The following is a 16791-nucleotide window of genomic DNA, read 5'->3' on the forward strand; positions in this document are numbered from 1 at the left end:
GGTCTCCAGATGGCCACGGCGTCTCTGGGTCAGAACGGGCTGGGGGTGGCATTCGCCGGCCCCCCTCCTGACCTGACAACCTGCTCCAGGAGCAGGGCTGCTGTGTTCCCATTAACTACTCTTGCAGACACCTGCATCCTGCCTTCCTCCACCCCAAAGCAGCTCGCCCTAATGGGAGTGTCATGCTAGACAGGGTAGCCCATCCCTGAGGCAGGCACACCGGCCGCATGGCCACCTGCCCTGGGCCTCCCTTCTCCACCCACCACAGTCTGGCTGTGAAGGCAGCTCCCGCACAGGCACAGTGACTCTGGGAACGAATCTGATGCTCACTGGACCCAGAGCATGTCAATCATCCCATGTTGTGGGAGGCGTTTACACCAACCGGCAGTGGGGCAGGTGGCCATTGACTGATAGGTCAGAGCCCGCCTCCCCAGGTGTATCTGCAGGTGAGGCCACCACCAGGTTCCAGGTGGGCACCCAGATGGACGGGCATCTCCTGGTCTGGGCCATGTGAGCGTCACGTCCCCCTCCCCGTTCTGCTCCTTCCTCTATGGGCTGTTGGTAGATAGGGAGCTCAGTGGGCTCTGGGACGGGCTGGGGGTCCAGAGCCTGTCCCAGTGCCAGGGCAGCTGTCTTCTCCCAGCTGACAAGGACACCCAGGGTGGTGCAGGGGATGTCCCGGTGAGGGGGCCACTGGGGAGGGCTGTGGCCTGCTTATCTGGTCCCCAAGAAGACCCTGGGGCCACAGGTGATGACAGCTGGAAAGACGATGGCAGGGAGTGGAGGTCAGGCTGAGTTGCCAGGCCCCCAGCTGGAGCCTCCGTGGCAGGCAGGAGGCGTGAATCGTGGCTGACACACACTGCCAGGCCTTCTTCCCCGGAGCGCCATGTGAGGCCTCCACGTCTGAACACACGGGGCCCTGCAGTGCTAGCGCCTGCCAGCCAGGCCTTTCCTGTCCCCAGGGTGATGGCAGCCCCCTGGTTTAAGACACTGTGGCCTTTCGTCACCTCAAAGCAGGAACACGGTGTAGAGGATGGCTGACCTCTGGTTCGGCCCCAGTGCTGCCACTGGCCAGCTTGGTCCCCTTCCGTGAGCTGCTTCTAGCTTCATCCAGAGCGAGGGCTGTGTTTTGGGAGCGAGATGCACAGAAAGTGCTCGGTTCACATTAGCTTTCTGGATGAGGACTGGCTGTGAGCTGCTGCCCTGGTCCGTGGCTTCGCCAGCCCTCCTGTGGTGGACGGTGCACGCTGGCGTCTGCCCACCCAGTCCTTCCCCCACTTACCTATCAGCTGGGCACGTGGCCCAACACGAGGGAGACTTCCAGGAAACATTATTCTGGCTTGTAAGGGAGGCCCCCAGGACTGACCACCTTCCCCTGTTAGTTACCCTGTCTGGGGTGGTGCCTGTGTCACTGAGCCGTCTTGCACCAGCCAGGCGAGGAGTCTGAGGCTAGTGAGTTGGCCTGCCCCGGTTTTGAAGATGCTGGCGGAAGACACGAGGCTCCTGGACCAGAGGCAAAGAATGGCGTTACTCCTGGCCTGGCCAAAAGCTCGAGCTTCCCGGTGTGTGGGCTTCCCTCTTCCCCCAAGGCCCGTGGCTGGTCCAGGTGGAGGCCGTGCCTGCAGGCGTTTGAGGCAGGATTCCGAATCTTATGATGAGTTGCAAGCAGACTTGCCCGAACTTCACCCCAGAAAACAGACAGCTCTGCCCTCGGCATTCTCTCTACCAGGGCTGCTTGCTAACCGGGCATCCTTGGACAGATGGGCCGACCCAAAGCCATCAGTGCCTCTGACCACAGACCCACAGGAGACCCTGGCAGGGCAGAGATGTGAAAAGAATGCGGGTCTTTGATGACGTCGTGAAGCGGTTGAACCTGCCTGTTTCTGGACCTCCACTGGGGACGTGACATCCCCTCCCGTTTAAGCTCGGTACGCGCAGCCACATGCACCCGGGGTGGCCTGCTCCTCCCTTGGTCTCACCTGTTGTCAGCAGTGTGAGCTGGGCAGGGAATGAAGGTCCTGCTCACCTCGCTAAGGTGCGGTGAGAGCCAGTGAAGTTCTGTTGGCAAAAGTGCTCAGAAAACCACAGAGTTCATCGGAAGGAAGACACGACTATCTCCATTCTCCCTCTTCCTCCCAGCGCAGACTGAGACCTCAGTTCATTTCCTGGTGCTTCGTTCCAACGGCCGAGATAATGCACGTTTAGGAAGGAGGAGCCGCTACTCTACCTGCTTTGGCAAACTTTTATCAGAGGCCTGCGGCCCAGGCAGGGGCGGAGGTAAATTGGGACTGCGGGGCAGAGAAGGCAGAGGGACCCAATGTCCTACTAGGTGGGTGCCATAGACGGACTGTCGTGTCCCCCACCTGTTGAGACCTAGCCCTCCATGTGATGCTGTTAGGAGCGGGGCTTGGGTCACGCAGGTGGAGCCGTCATGAATAGGATTAGCCTCCTTTCCCTGTCCCCTTCTGCCATGTGAGGACACAGCGAGAAGATGCCATCTACGGACCAGGAAGAGTGTCCTCACCAGGCGCCGAGTCTGCCGGTGCCTTGACTGCGGCCTCCAGCCTCCAGGACTTGGAGAAATCCCTGGTTGCAGTGCAAGCCCCCGTCTGGGTATTCCGAGCAGAGCTGCCTGAACGGACTGACGGGGGGCAGGAGAGAGGTGAAGACCGTGCACAGGGTTCGCTTGTGCCCAACGTTCATAGGAAGTGCCAGCGGCTCCTCAGGGCCCGGTGAGCAGTTCGAAGACCCACTGCCTGCGTGCAAGAGCTTCTGGTGCTCCACGTCCTCACCAACACTCCGTCTGTTGGTCTCTTTAATTGTAGCCACTTTGGGGGCGAGCAGTGGTGTCACAGCAAAGCCTGAACGACTCTCATATGTTCACTGGCCATGTGGAGGGCTCCTTTTGTGGAGGTTTGCTCAAATCTATGCCTATTATTCTGACTGATCTGTAGGAGTTCGTTATCTATTTGAGGGGACTGTTCAGTTTGTGGGGACAAGGGGAGGAGGTGCGACACGGGTGGACCCTCCTCCTGCCCCGCCAGGCCCACACCCAGCAGCAGCCTGACGCTCACTGTTCACAGCACCCAGCACTTCCCAGTGTGTGTGCGCGTAACTGGGACCCCTCAAATAAGGGTTCCTCGGTGCGCGTGGTCACACACAGAGCTCAGAGCACGCGTGAGTGGCTCAGAGAAAGCCTGCAGCAAACAAGCCAGCTCAGCTTTGCTGGACGAGGGCTGTGCACGCTCACCTGACCGTGGTTCTGTGGAATGTCTGTGAACGTCGTGTGGAAGTCGTGAGTCCTGTTCTGTGAAATGACACTGGGAAATGCCGACCCGTCCAATCCCACCCTGAGGCTGGGCGTGTAGACACCACACACACCACACACACCAGACACACACACACACGCCACACTCACAAACACCACACACACACACCACACCACCCCACACACACCCCACACACACACCCCCCCCCCACATAACCACATATGGAGACACACCATACACACACACTCACACACTCACACCATATGTGGAGACACACCATACACACCACACACACATCCCACATATGGAGACACACCACACACATACACACAGCACACACATGCACACACACAACACACCTCATGCGCCCTGGGGGCTGCCGTCCAGCGTCTGGGCAGCACAGCCTCAGCGCAGGCCCTTGACGATTTCCCCCTGCACAGGAACACCCCCCGCAACATCTTTTGTCCTCTGGGGTCTTGGTTCTCGGGAGCTGGGGTCTCTGTGTCCATGGGGGCAGAGGTGGCAGCGGGCTTGGTCCACCCACATCCTGAACCTGCCCAGAGGTCCCCCTGCCAACCCAGCTTCCTGTCCCCCTAACTCAGACCCCATTCTTTCTGGGCCTGGGGCTCCTGGCCTCCCAGGGCCTCTGTGGCGCCCGCCCCGCTCCGCCCCCTCGCCCACCCTGCTCCAGCGCTCGAGGCTGGCTCTGCCACGCATCGCACTCCCCATGTTCGGCAACAGCTGGCTGAGCTTAATTAAGCCCCACAGAGCCGGGTTCCACCTGGCGAGGAATTAACAACAATAACAAAATAGCAAACAGCAGAGGCGGGTGTGAGGAGGCAGGCGGGGCGGGAGCTCCCAAGCACCCTCAGTCCTGGCTGTCACTGGCCAGTCCAGGTCTGACTCCTCCAGTCCTCACCTGCCCTCCCACTGGGATGGTGGGCCTCGGTCTGCAGGTGCCTGTGTCTGTGGCTGTGACAGAGGTGGGCTGTGGGCCGCCCCACTCCACAGGTGAGGAGGCCCAGCTCCTGAAGGCTGTGCAGTGTGCAGGTCTCAGTGTGGCCGTCCAGGGCACAGGCATGTTCCCAGCTCACCAGGTCCAGGCAGAACGGCACGCGAGTTGCAGATGGGGCGCACACACAACATGCTTCGGGAGTGGGGAGGGAGGGGCTTTGGACTTGGTGTGGAGGAAAGGGAGGGGTGTCCCTCGGCGACGTCTTGGCTTTCCGTATGGGGGTCTGCAGGAGGTGCCAGCAGACGGGTCCTGGAGCGGGGACCGGGAAGAGCTGCAGGGCGAGCAGTATCGCCTGGACGGGCTCACAGCCTGGGGGGCTGAGGATCCGCCTGCTCGAGGAGCCTGCACTCTGCAGAGGTGGCACCAGGAGGGCCCCAAGTCCCAGCCCTGAAGGGCTGCTGTTCTCGGGGGAGTCACCTGGCTCCTAAGCTAGTGCCCCAGTCACGGCACCAGACACTCACCAGCTCTCCATGGTGAGGGCCGCTCCTCCAGGAAGCAGACACCGAGGCGACTGAGAGAGCGGCCGGCCTTGAGGACACCCCAGGGAGGCATTGTCCAGGAGTCTCAGTGCTGGGCGGGACTGGGGAGCAGATTGTGAGGGCTGCCTCTGCACACAGATGGTTCCTTTAAAAATGTGATTTAAAAACGCTCAATAAAATGGAGATAGAAGGAAAGTACCTCAATATAACAAGGCCAAATATGACAAACTCACAGCCAACATACTCAACAGGGAAAAACTGAAAGCCATCTCTATAAGAACAGGAACAAGACAAGGGTGCCCACTCTCACCCCTCTTAGTCAACCTGATATTGGAGATTTTGGCCAGAGCAATTAGGCAAGAAAAAGAAATAAAAGGAATCCAAATAGGCAATGAAGAAGTGAAACTCTTGCTTTTTGCAGATGAAATGATTTTATACAGAAAACCCTAAAGAATCCATTGGAAAACTATGAGAAATAATCAACAATTACAGCAAAGTTGCAGGGTACAAAATCAACTTACATAAATTGGTGGCATTTCTATATACTAATAACAAACTAACAGAAGGAGAACTCAAGAACACAATCCCATTCACAATCGCAACAAAAAGAATAAAATACCTTGGAGTAAATTTAACCAAGGAAGTGAAAGACCTATACAATGAAAACTACAAGACTTTCCTGAAAGAAACTGATGACGCTATAAAGAGATGGAAAGACATTCCATGCACATAGATTGGAAGAATAAACATAGTTAAAATGTCCATACTACCCAAAGCAATCTGCAGATTCAACACCATCCCAATCAGAATCCCAATGACATTCTTCACAGAAATAGAACAAAGAACCCTAAAATTCATATGGGGCAACAAAGGATCCTGAATTGCCAAAGCAATCCTGAGAAAAAAGAACAAAGCTGGAGGCATCACAATCCCTGACTTCAAAACATACTACAAAGCTACAGTAATCAAAACAGCATGGTACTGGTACAAAAACAAGTGCACAGATCAAGGGAACAGAATTGAAAGGCCAGAAATAAAACCACGCATCTATGGACAGCTAATCTTCGACAAAGGAGCTGAGAACATACAATGGAGAAAGGAAAGTCTCTTCAATAAATGATGTTGGGAAATCTGGACAGCCACATGCAAGAGAATGAAAATTGACCATTATCTTACACCCTACACAAAAATAGACTCAAAATGGATCAAAGACTTGAAGGTAAGACCTGAAACCATAAGACTTCTAGAAGAAAATATAGGCAGTACTCTCTGACATTGGTCTTAAAAGGATCTTTTCAGATGCCATTTCTTCTCGGACAAGGGAAACAATAGAAAGAATAAACAAGTGGGACTTCATCAGACTAAAGAGCTTCTACAAGGCAAATGAAAACACAACCCACCAACTGGGAAAAAATATTTGCAAATCATATATCCCACAAAGGATTAATCTCCATAATATATAAAGAACACAACTCAACAACAAAAAATCAAACAACCGGATCAAAAAATGGGCAGGGGATATGAACAGACATTTCTCCAAAGAAGATATACAGATAGCCAATAGACACATGAAAAGATGCTCATCATCACTGATCATCAGGGAAATGCAAATCAAAACTACACTAAGATACCACCTTACACCCGTTGGAATGACTATAATCACCAAGACAAAAAATAACAAATGTTGGCGAGGTTGTGGAGAAAAGGGAACCCTCATACACTGCTGGTGGCAAACTGGTGCAGCCACTGTGGAAAACAGTATAGAGATGTCTCAAAAAATTACAAATAGAACTACCATACAACCCAACCATCCCACTACTGGGTGTCTATCCAAAGAACTTGAAATCTGCAATTGAAAGAGATTTATGCACCCCTGTGTTCACTGCAGCTTTATTCACAATAGCCAAGACATGGAAGCAACCCAGATGCCCAGCAACTGATGAATGGATAAAGAAGATGTGGCATATATACACAATGGACTACTATTCAGCCATAAAAAGTGACAAAATTGTCCCATTCACAACAACATGGATGGATCTTGAGGGTATTATGTTAAGTGAAATAAGCCAGATGGAGAAAGACAGACAGTGTATGCCTCCACTCATATGTGGAAGATAAACAAACACGTGGACAAAGAGAACAGATTAATGGTCACCCAGGAGAAGGGGGGTGGGGCGTGGGTACAAAGCGTGAAGTGGAGCACTTATGCGGTGACCGACAAATAATAGTGTACAACTGAAATTTCACAATGTTGTAAACTATCATAACCTCAATAAAAAAAAATGTGATTTATAACTTGTACCCATTCTGCTTCCAGAAGGGTTTTGGGAAACGCAGGAAAACAGTGGAGCTGTGGGAACAGAAGTGGCGGGTTGATTGCACTGATCACCAGACTTCAAGGCAGCCCTCACTTTTGTTCTGCATTCCCTGGCACCTGGGGCAAAAAGGGGTTCGTTAGCTAGAGATTTGTTCGTATGTTCAGGTTTTTCAGGAAAGGAAGAATTTTTTCTGTAGGAGAAGAAGGAGCTTTCAGGGGAAGGCCGCGAAAGGCCTGGGAGAGGGTCAGCCGACCAGCCTGTGCAGGAATGATAGTGCCGTCCACCACTTCCTGGCGGTTGTGAAGCGCGGTGCAGACCGAGGCTGGAGCGGCTATTGTATTACATGACGTGCCTGGAGAGCGAGGATGCTCTCGCTCCTCCCGCTCAGATCCGCCACTCATCCTAGTTTTTTCAGGTCAGTCCTGGTCCTGCCGTAGTCCTCATGTGACTGTTAGCACCCTTCACCTTCTGAGCGTCTTGGCTTGAAGGATCAATTCATGGCTACCATATCTATGTGTGTGTATGTATGCATTTGTATTTCTACTGTATTGCTAAGATATTATGATGTCCCTGATCGCCTGGGCGCGTGGTAGGAAAGACTTAACAAGACACTAGGTCCAAGGAGCAAGAGGGAATGTCTGCAAGATTTGGCTTCTGATGGTGTAGGTTGATTGCGGTTCATGGGGCCTTTGTCCTTTGTCTCAAAGGCTTGAGGATGAGAAGGAAAAGGAGACGTGGGAAGGAAGCTCCGGGCGTCTCCAAGTACCTTCCCTGCCGTGGGCACCAGGAGACAGCTCTGCCAGCTCTTGTGTGACCTTGTCGAGAAACGGGATCTCTGAGCCTCTTCCTCCTCATCTGTATTCTAAGGCTGCTGGGCAGCAGGCTCTGCACAGGGGCGGATGGCACCATGGTTCCCGTCACAGTCACGCCCACGCGCACCAGCCCTTCCCACACTCATGTTCTTCAGCCGAACCCCAGGACTCCCCCTCGCCCGTCCTGGAACCAAACAGCCTCCACTTTCTTCTCTGTGGGGAGGTTTTTAATTATGAATTCATTTTTTAAACCAGATACACATCTGTTCAGAGTTTCTATTTCTTCTTGTGTCAGTTTTGGCAGTTTGTGTCCTTCGAGGAGTTTGTCCATTTCCTCTAGTTGTCAAATTTATCAGCATAAAGTTGCTTATAATATTTTCTTATCTCCTTTTAATATCTGTGGGATCTGTGGTGATGTCTTATCTTTCATTCCTGATACTGGTGATTTGTGTTTTCTCTCTCTCTTTTTTTCCTTGAGTAACATAGCCAGCAGTTTATGAATTTTATTATTTTTTTTAAAGAACTAACTTTTGGTTTTTTAACATTTTTCTCTATTGCTGGTTCAATTTCTGTCTCACTGATTTCTGCTCTTTCTTACATCCTTCCTTCTACTTTGAGCTTAATTTGCTCTTCTTTTTCTAGATTTTCAAGGCAGAAGCTTAGATCATTTATTTAAAACCCTTTAGTCTTTTCTAACACAAACATTTAAAACTATGATTTTCACTTAAAACAATCCATTGGCTATAGTCCACAAATTTTAATATGTCATGTTTTCATTATTATTTAGTTTAAAACATTTTTGAATTTCCTTTGGGATTTGCTTTACTCACAGTTTATTTAGAAGTCTTTTGTTTAATTTCCAAATATTTGAGGGAATTTTACAGGTACGTTAATGTAATTTCTTTCTAACTGTCTATGGTTAGAGGTATATTTTGTATGATTTTAATCCTTTCATATTTATTGAGACGTTTTATGGTGAATAGTCCATATGCATTTGAAAAAAAATGTGTGTCTTCTGCTCCCGTTGGGTGGAGCGTCATGCTGGTTTATGGTGGTGCACGTCTTCACAGCCTTGCTGGCTTCCCCTCTACATATTCAGCCAATTACCGAGAGAGGAGTGTTAAAATCTCCAACTATGATAGTAGATTTATCTCCCTTTAATCTGCTAGTTTTTGCTTCATATCTTTGAAGCTTTTATTAAGTGTGTGCTCATTTATGATTGCTATGCTTTCCTGATGACTTGAAAATATCTCTAATTCACCTTCATTTTTGAAGGACTATTTTTTGCAGGATGTAGAATTTTAGGTTCACAGCTCTGTTTTAACCCTTTAAAGATGTCGTTCAATTGTCTCCTGGCAACGGTGTTTCTCATCCTCGTTCCTTGTGATGTGTCTGTTTTCCTCTGGCTGCTTTTAAGGTGGTCTCTTTACCTTTGGTATCAGTATATTCTTAGGGTTTTTTTAAATGTCTATGATGCTTGGGTTCTGTTAATTTGTGAGTTGATATTTTTCATCAAATTTGGGAAATTTTCAGTTACTATTTCTTCAAATGCCTTTTTCTGCCCCACCGTCTTTCCTCTCCTTCTGGGAATTAAATTAGATATAATTAGATTGTCTGATGTTGCCTGCAGGTCACTGAGTGAGGCCTTTGTTCTTTTTTAGAGGCTTTTTCTCTGTCTTTGTTTAATTGGATTTTTATGCACCATTCTTCAAGTTCACGAATCATTTCTTCTGATTTCCAACCTGCTATAGACTCATCCAGTGGATTTTCCATTTCGGATTTTGCGTTTTTCAATTCTACATTTTCCATTAGATTCACCCCCTATGGTTCCCATTCTTTAGAGAGCCCCCCTCTCCTCATTCGTGTCTTTCTTTTGTTTTAAATCTTTCTTTCATGATTCCAACATCTGCGTCATCTCTGGGTCTGTCTATTGACCGGGTTTTCTTTTTTCTTTCCAGGTTAAGTTTTCCTGCTTGTTTGCACATCCAGGAGTTTTTTATTGTGTGCTGGACACTGTGCGTCCTGCCTGGCTGTGGGTCCGGATCATGCCGTCTTCTGTAAGGGGGGCTCCTTTTTGCTCTGGCAGATGGTCAGTTTCCTGGCAGCGTGGCTCGGCCCGTTGGAGCTGGGCCCGGGCTTTGCTGGGCGGGCTCTCAGGCCGTCCTTGCCCGAGGGCCGCATAGCCCTGCTCCTGAGACGCGCTGTCCTGGGATGTTTGCTGTGGGCTCTGCACTGCAGCTGTTTGGACTGCGCAGTGTCTCCCGGCTCTGTATCAACTCCAGACTCTCAAGTCAACTCCCAGCCCTTAGCGGTTCTCTGCCAGGTCTTGTGGAGCCGTGCCCCGCCCACGCGCAGCTGGCTAGTGGGAGACTCAGGGAACGCCTGTGCAGGTTTCCGGGCCTCCCCCTCGGTACTCTGCAAATTGCCAACGCTTCAGCAGCCCCAGCTTCAACCTGTGTTTCCTCTACCTCTTGAGATCACTGCACTGCACTGGGGCTCAGGTTCCCTGTGCTGGTTTGGGGAGGCAGGAAGCTGGGGGGAATGTGGAACTGTCTGCTGTCCAATGTCTGAAAACAGTTGTCACACATATTCTGTCCAGTTCCATGGTTGTTTATAGCAGGAGGGTACATCTGGTGCCCATTATTTTTATCATGGCCAGAGAAGAAGCTGGCTCTCTTCTTTTGCAACCTACTGTCTTCCGTTTGTAATGCCCTTCCCGAGGTTGTCCCAAGTCCCATGAAAGCCCTCACTCCTCCAGACTCCATTTGGATGCTACGTCCTCTGTAACTTTTCCCCTGTTCCCTCTACGGGGGAGCAGTCCCCACAATGAGCTGTATCTCATTCTCACGGGCGTCGTAGCTGGCTGTCTGTGCATCCTCTTCTGGACAGTGAGCCACTGTAAAACCCTTCACAGGGTCTGGCGCATCGTAGCTTCAAGAAATGTGTGTTTATTTGGATCATTGCTAAGGCAGAGGGCATTCCTCTCCCTCCACTGCTGACCTCTCAGTCAGGTTGCAGTGGACGCGGAGGAGCGTGGGGGTGAGAATCCTTGGCTACAGGAGAGCCAGCCCCTCACTTTCTATACGAGGAGAGGGACCCGGGGAAGTTGAGTAGCACAGTTACACCATTCATTTGTTCATCATTTAACAAAATATCACCGAACAGCAGCCGTATGCGACACTCGGGCTAGAGATAAAACACTTTGCCCTCCAAATGCTCTGAGATTGGGGTGAGGTGGGAGAAACAGGGGAATAAATAAGTGATGTCCTCCCAGGGGCCCTGCGGGGTGAGCATGGAGGGGCCTCAGCCAGCCTGGGGCGGACAAGGAGGGCTTTCTGGAAGAAGGAGGCCAGAGCTGAACTGTGTAATCATCAAGGGAAAGGAGAGGGAAGAGCATGTGGACGGGCCAGGAAGAGGCCCTGAGAGGGTGGCATCTGGGGTGTGCACGTGGGCTCACCGAGGACTGGGGCATGGTGCTGCCTCGTGTGCCAGCATGAGGAGGGTGGACCTGGTCCTGATGGCAGCGAGGAGCCATGGGGAGCTTTAAATCAGGGTGGAGGGGCACGTTTCCCACTGCGGCCGCCGTGGGCTGGAGGAGAGAGGATCTAGGAAGGAGGGGGAGTGCTGGGAGCTCTTCCAGCGAGGAGTCGTAGGGGTGGAGAGGAGAGGACGGGCTCCAGGGGGACAAGGAGGTGGACGGGGGACCAGATCCACTCACTGAGTGCCAGCTTGCTGTCCCTGCACTGAGACCCAGACCCAAGGGCACAGAGGAGAGGAGGGCTTCACAGCTTTTCATTCAACATGCGTCATACAGCACCTGCTGTGTGCAGGTGGTCGGTGCGGACGGACGGCTGCTTACTCTCACTGGACACCTGGAGGGACGGAGGCTCACACACGGCCAGCGTCTTGCCCAGGGTCACCCAGTACAGCTGACCAAACTGGGGCCAGAACCCTGCCTCCTGCCTCCTGTCCAGCACTCTGCCACACGTGCTCTCTCTGGGTGTCCATCCACATGCTGCAGGGCTGAGCCGAGATGAATATGCGGGCCCAGACTCCATATATAGGCTCGCACATGCACACACACAAACACTGTCACACACTCATACACACACACTCACACCCACATGCATATGAACACACACATGCACATACTGTCACATGTGTGCACACATGTGCACATGCACACAAACCATCACATACTGTGTGTATATGCATGTGCACACACATTCATGCACACAGTCTCGCACAGGCACACATGTGTGCACATGTGAATACATACACTCATGTGCCTTTTGCACACTCACACATGCACAACATTCCCACACACTTCTACACATACACACGGGTGCGCACACTTCCACACACATGTGTGCACACACTCACACAGGTGTGCATGAAATGCATACATGTATATTGCACACATGAAGACACACGTGTGCACACACACACACTGAGTTGAGGTGGAGGGGAATCGTTTGGGGAGCCGCCCAGCCCCTCAGTCTTGGTGGAGGGCTGGTGCACCCACACTCCTGAGTGGGCGGTGGCGACTGGGTGGGTGTGGGCATGCGGGGAGGAAAGTGTGGCAGACGGGTGGTCGTGCACACCTGGAAGCACCTTCCCTGTCAGGTGTGGCGCCCACATACACATGCCAGGCCAGCCCTCCCGTCAGAGAGCCCACAGAACATCCTCATTGAAGGTGCCTGGGAACCCGAGACAGCATCGCTGGGGTCAAGCCACTGCGCCTGTGGGTGGCCGGCCCTCTTAGGAAAGTGGGTGACAATGGGTGGGTCCCCATAACCTCCTATGGCCCTGTGCTTGCAGGAAGTGGAAAACAACTTTGTCCCCGGCCCTGGGGTGGCTGCGGTCTTGGGGTGCTGGGTGTACCCGCAAACTCATGCCCTCCGGGCCGGGCCTGGCCCTCCCCTCCCAACTTCCCTGCTGCGCCCGCGGTTCCTTGTTCTCCCCTTTTCCTTCTCTTCCTCCCTCTCCTTTTGTTCTTTCCTCTCTCTCTCCCTTCAGACCCACCCTCTCCTCCTCAGCAACAAAGAAATCACCGTCAGCGGCCCCTCCACCCCCACCCCGCACGGCCTCCTAGAGACACGGATGCGGATGCGCAGTCCTGTTTGTTAACTTGAGATCTTTCTCCCTCCCCTCACCCCTCCCCGCCCTCATTCTCTCTTTATCTTTTCTCTCTCCCCCTTATCCCCCTCACTCTCTCTCTCTCATTCTTCCTCTTTCCCTCCTTCTCTCTCTCTCTGCCCCTCCTTATCTCCCCCTCCTCCCCCCGCTCTTGAAAGGCAAGAGAAATGGAAGTCAAGATCTTCTCTTGGCGATAATTATTGAAAAGTTCAGCGCAGAGACAGACAGCGATGCTGTGAGGAGGAGAGAGAGGGGAGAATATTAAAATGCATGTGCACAGCTTGGCTTTGCAGCAGATGTTGGCATAATTAGAGAGGAAAAAATTATGAAATTAATTTGTGGTTCAATGTAAATTTCAGCAATGGGGGAAAGCTGGGCTCCAGTCACCTCATGTGCACAGATAGACACGCACACACGCACACACACACGCAGCACACCCCAGCTGCCAGCGAAGTGGTAATTGTCAGAACCTATCCAGGGGGAGAGACTGGCATGAAAAACAGGGAGGAAGGGGGCCGAGGGTGAGACTTGTCCTCTTAAAGGCACAGACGCGTGTGGGCAGGTGGAGAATGCCCCTCCCCCATGGAGGGGGTGGGAACCTGGCAGGACGTCCAGCTGGTCAGTGTTCGAGCTCGGCCCTGGATACCACAGGAGCCCGAGGAGGACGCTGCTGCCCTTGGCGTAGGATGGACGCACACACAGCTGGGTGCCTGGCCCTGGCCCTGTGGTGTCCCTGCACCCCCGCTGTGCACAACCGTGCCCAACGCCTCGGGGCCATCAGCACATCATCCTAGAGAGATCAGAAGAGAGGAATACTCTGCTGGGGGGCAGGGCGGGCTTCGTGGAAGCAGCAGTTCTGCTCGTTCTGGGGATTCTGTCAGGCAGGGGTGGGAGGCAGGAGCGTTGCAGGTGCAGGGCCCCGTGAGCAGAGTGGGGAGGTGTTGGTGCTCAGTTGGGCTGGTCATGAGGTGTGCTGAGGGCAGGTGCCCAGCGAGGCTTGTTCAGGTGGCAATGGGGAGCCACAGAGAGTTCCTGAGCAGGGGAGGGGCGTGAGCAGGCCTTGCTGCACCTCCTGGCCCCGTGGCTGCCTCTTGCTCTCCTTGACTCTCCGGTCCTTGCCGGCTTCCGAGTTCCCCTCCTACCTGCCAGCTCATCACCGGGACCTCTGCAGCTGCCCTTCACAAGGACACTGCAGGGTCCTGGGGCAGCAGATGTGGCAGAGCCACCATCTCCCGCTGCACAGCAACAGCCTGGCCCTCCCAGACGCCAGGGGCCACCTCTCTCGTCCAGCTGTCCACCAGGCTGTGCTGGCTGAGAGAACTCTGGGCCTCAGGTTCCCCACCTGCTCAGTGAGGGCTGGACGGGGGCTTTCCCTCTGTGCCCTGGGTGCCCAGGGCCACACTGGGGAGGGGCAGTGGCTGGAAGCTTCTGTCCTCCCGCTGGCCGCCACCATGGCCTTGCCCCTGGCCTGCAAATAATGATAAATTATTTACAAACACAGCCTGCCGCCTTCTCAGTGCCCGCATGCTGAGGAGCCCCCACAGCCCACCTGGGAGCCTCAGACCCCAGCCCCTCTACCCCCGTTTTCCGAGGCCTTTTCACGATGCTGCCTTTCTGTCACGTCCCTTAGGGCGGCCGTCTCCAGCATGCTCCTCTCAGGCACTCTGGTGCATGTCTCTGAGCCTGGACATCCATGCCCCGTGCCCCCATGAGCGATTCCCATCTGCCATGTGCCTCCCCCTGGCACACTCCTGGTCGCCCCCGGCCTCAACCTCCAATGCACCCGACACGAGCCACCTGCTCGTCTGGGTTGTTCCAGCCCCTGCATTCCCCAGGTGAGTCCTCATCCTGACGTGTTGGGCTTTAGACCTTCTTCCTCCAGGAAGCCCTCCCTGACCACCCTCTGAAGGACGGGCACTCATCCCGCCTTGTCAATGATGTCCGTACCCTTCCTCACAGGGCCACGGGCCTCTTCAAGCACTGTGAGGCTCCCCACAGGCCCAGAATGCATGCCACAAGCTCCTGGCTGTGCTCTGTCCTCTCGGGAGCCGTGTCCACCCATGTCCTGAGAATCGTCGTCGACATCACTGACTCTCCTTTGACTCTTCCAGACCCGACGAGGACTGGCCCTCCCAAGACTCAAACACTGGAGGATGATGGGGACGCTGGCCCGTGGGGCAGCTGAGTGGTGGTTCTGAGAGGTGTCTGGCAGTGGCTATGACCCAGTTCCACGGGGTGGTCCCTGGTCACAGAGTTGCCCAGCGGCGGCTTCGGCACAGCGTGGGGCGGGTTAAACGCGGCCTCAGGGAGCCCCGGCCCCAGCGGGTGCAGAGGAGACAGCTGAGTGGTGGAGGGCTCCAGGGTTTGTCCAGGGCCATTTGACTTGTGGGGGTGGAGCCCATGCTTGATCCCCAGTCCATGTGGACCCAGCACCCATGTGTCTCCTGCCTCCTCTGGACAGGGACAGACCTTGTGCCAGACTCTGGTCAGAGTCCAGAGCCTCTCCTGAGACCTCCTGGTAACTCAAGCCCTGCCCAGGATCAGGGCTGAGGCCTTTCAGGCCCACTGGTCCTGCCAGGGTCAGGGCTCAGGGCTCAGGCCTGTTTCTGGCTCTCTCCAAGGTGCTGAAATGATCCTAAGCAGGGCGAGGGGCCTGGAGCCTAGAGCCTTGGTCAACTTTCTCTCATGGCCCCTTATTCCCGCCTGGTCAGTTGAAGGCTGATGCCACCTCCACATTCTCCTATCTTGGGTTCCAAAGGGTGAGGAGATAAAGGACCAAGGCTTTGGGGGCAGACAGACCATTCCCCCACCGTTCTCAGAAGACTGAGCCGAGTGCCCTGGGCAGACTGCATCGCCTCTCAGGCTATTTCCCCTGAAGTCCAGTGGGAGTAACGCCCCTACACCACTCAGATGCATGAGGAGGAGGAGGATGGAGATTGGGCTCAGCCTCTGGGAGGCCCAGCTGGACAAGGTGATGTTTGCTTCTTGGGTTATAGCCAGGGGACGCACCCCTGCCCCCGCCTGCCCCCTGAACAGCCCCAGGGCTCCCTCCTGACCCTGGGGCAGGGGAACAGCCTGGCCTTTGTTGATCTGGATTCTGTCTCTTTGTTTTAACTCCTCTGAACTTACATCCTTATTGATGGTCTAAATCAGACGCAGGAGGAAGGGAGGTTGAGGCTCTGTGTCCATCTCGGGTGGGATCCTGTACACATGTGTGAGCAAATGGGAGTGCCCACATGGAACACATGCAGGGAGCTGGCTGTGTGTGGAGGGGTGAGTGTGTGCGCGGGTCATGGGTCTGTGCGTCCATCCGTGTGTGTCTGTGCAGCGTGTGGACACGCGTGTTCCTGGGGTTATTCCCAGCAGCCCCCTCCCTGCTCCTCTCCCCAGCTCATTAAGGCTCTCCCATTATTCTGACATTCGAGCGCCTCACGTACAGGCAAGAAGTAATTTACTTAGAAGAAATTAAAAGTTCATTTTAATTGAGCGCACACTGCAGTATGCAAATGAGCACATTATGCACCCGATGCAGAGACAGCCACAATCAGGGCTTAACCCTCTATGTGCTGGGCTCCCCAGCACCAGCTCCTCAGTTTCAGGGGGTGGGTGGGGTGGTCCGGGCCCTGCGAAGGTCTCCCTGTCTCTGAGAAGGAGGGAGCTGGCCACACTGGCAAGGGGGCGTCCTCCAGAGCCCTTTGTGACCTCTTTTTCCAGATGTCAATGACAACACAGGTACCAGCGCCCTGGGGAGAGACCCAG

General features: G+C 53.7%; 1 long non-coding RNA gene across 2 annotated transcripts in view; it reads right to left on the minus strand.

Annotated features, from left to right (window-relative positions):
- LOC139082266 (uncharacterized) overlaps positions 1–16791 on the minus strand; it is a 36434-nt gene that overhangs the window by 6837 nt on the left and 12806 nt on the right. Inside the window, exon 2 of one of the 2 annotated variants that reach the window (XR_011538085.1) lies at positions 4746–4908. The exons of the other annotated variant lie outside the window; for it this stretch is intronic. This is a non-coding gene — a long non-coding RNA (uncharacterized lncRNA). The remainder of the gene's footprint in view (positions 1–4745; positions 4909–16791) is intronic. 2 annotated transcript variants of the gene reach the window in all.

Source organism: Equus przewalskii, chromosome 3 (assembly GCF_037783145.1).
Source record: "Equus przewalskii isolate Varuska chromosome 3, EquPr2, whole genome shotgun sequence".
Classification (NCBI taxonomy): Eukaryota; Metazoa; Chordata; class Mammalia; order Perissodactyla; family Equidae; genus Equus; species Equus przewalskii.